This window comes from Neodiprion lecontei, chromosome 3 (assembly GCF_021901455.1).
Source record: "Neodiprion lecontei isolate iyNeoLeco1 chromosome 3, iyNeoLeco1.1, whole genome shotgun sequence".
NCBI classification, from domain to species: domain Eukaryota; kingdom Metazoa; phylum Arthropoda; class Insecta; order Hymenoptera; family Diprionidae; genus Neodiprion; species Neodiprion lecontei.
This window is the reverse complement of record NC_060262.1, coordinates 34,104,284-34,106,763: the sequence shown is the minus strand read 5'-3', so window position 1 is coordinate 34,106,763 and position 2,480 is coordinate 34,104,284.

Genomic DNA, 2,480 nt, shown 5'->3' with positions numbered 1-2,480 from the left:
ACGGCCGCACCGCGGGAAGGAAAAACGACTGCAGCAACGGTCTGCGGGATTTTCAAACGCTCGGAATTATGACGGAACGGAGAATGGGGGGGTGGACGAGGGGCGTTGAGGGGAGGGATGGACACGCAAACTCCTACCAACTAACCGTACAGGCATTTTGGAAATAGACTTTGGCTCGAATAGAAGCGGCAGCGGGGCTGAGAGGCGTTGTTACGGATTTAACCGACGCCCTCGCTAGTCGTGAAACTCGCTGAGATTCTCCGCTGGACAACTATTGCTTGGTAAGCCGAGTTCCGAGCTTTGCATTTTCACCAAACAAAATACATCGCAGCTTCAACGAAACTTTGTCCCCGTCCGACCAGCGTGGAAACTACAAAAGCTTCCGTTGCGTCATTTTTCCTCCCGCCGCGTCCCCAGAAACCATTCGAAGGCAATTCGCTCTGCTCTCACACTCCTCGCTAAATAAGCATCTCCCGCTCGGTCTGATCAAATAAATTTCCGAACGTATTTATTACTCGTGTCACAACCATGCTCTCGGTTTTTAACGCAATGTAAATATCGTTACATCGTTTACGTGCACTCTGTTGGTAAAAACACTTTCGTCAAATTCACGCAAATGAAACTTGAACGATGATGCGGACGGAGTATCAACAACGACCTATTTCCATTGGTAATGACGTTAGGTGAAATACGATCTTCCGGTCACGAATATCATCAAGTCTGACTTCATCGTACACTTTGGCAATGAAATGCCGAGCAATCGGTTCAGACGAAGTTTTTGACGAAAAGGGTGAATGCGTAACTTAAGATCAATTTCCACCGACCCATTCTCAACGGATTTGCATGGTGGATCTTGTCCTCACCGTGACCGCTTGTTCACAGTACTACGGGTTTCATTTTCAAAAGCTTTCAGAAACGCAAGTCAGCCAAAGTAATGACCACGTGAAGAGTAAAAAGGAATTGGTAAACGCGTCGAACCGACACGCGTGAAATCTCTGTCCGTTACGAACAGTGACGACTTTTTCGGAAGCTTCAACCGTCGGGGATCAATGGATCTAGAAACTATCAAGATCCTATACCCACTCTCAAATACCTCGGAGTTTATAGCAAGCTCGAGTTCATGCCTCGGTGAAATCTCAGTCAACAATCCTAGGAGAATTGGCTTATTCAGACGTAGGAAAGTTTTTCACCGACCCAACGGCACTTCCCCCACGTCTACGTTTGAAATAGACCCGATTCTCTCCGTGTTTTGACGTAAAAATGATGAAATTTTCCGGACAGAAATTGTAGATACTGTCGCGTATTCCGATCGATACTCAAACGAGGATCTCGTACATCCTTCCACGTAAATAAATTCTGCGCGTACACAACTCGATCTGAAGCGGTAAGAATGAAATCGAGCAAGCTTCTCCGTGCACACTATGTGCATAGGACGAGGCATCTAAGGTATACACCTAAAATGTGTAAATATTTGATTGCTCGGACGCCTAAATACGTGTGGCAATTCCATATCGAAATATGAGCAAGAAAATTCGGCAGTCTTCAATCACAATCAAGTACGCGGTTCGTTGAAGGAGGGTGCAACCAATCAAAATTTCGTAGAGCAACTGAGAAGCTTCGGAGTCGAGGAGTCAAACTAATTATACGTCGTCGCAATTAAAATGCGGAGTCGCGTTTCGCCGAGTCCGGCAAGACGCGCAAACACGGCATATGAATATTTCTGACTTCTGACGCGCCGGAATTATTATAGAAGCATGGACAGCTTAGAGCTTATAAGTCTGTGTAAGTGGCCTAGTTCTGTAGATACGGTTTAGAGTCTAACTTTACAGACAGGCACGAAAATGAATAATTGAGTACCGTATAAATATCGTGTCGTTGATAGTTCCCAAAAGTCATCAATCAATGTTGGCAGGTAACGTGAAACGAATTGTCAAAAAGTATTATCCAAACAAGAGTCCATCGGTAAAATATACACCTGCACTTCTTGTCCAAAATGATGAACACGTCAGCATTGGTGTTGGATATTTCCAGTTGTATAGATTCTCGTTTACAGTTCAGCGCTTTGGAAGCTGGGGATGCGAACATCGGTTATAGTAACAATATTATGAATCCGAGAGATCGGAATTCTTCATTCCGCTTCTGTCAAGCGTCAGATACTTGAGCTTTCAACGAATAATCGTCTTACATTCGATCAATTTTATTTGTTTTCATGAGGTTGCAATTTGCGAACGGAAATGTATTTTATTTTACAATTTCACCACGGATAAAATGGGATTTCGATTTACCTACAAATCATCTTCATTATCGCAGCCCACTTGGCTTACTGAAAGCTGCGCACACGTGTTTACGATTACGCAATCTACGTCTTGAGCTTTACATTGGGATTCGATTTTTGAGCTCAAGGAAGTGATCACAAATTATTCAAGAAGTGGATCTAAACTTTCTCATGTTTGTGTGTAATACAAGTAGAGATTACCATA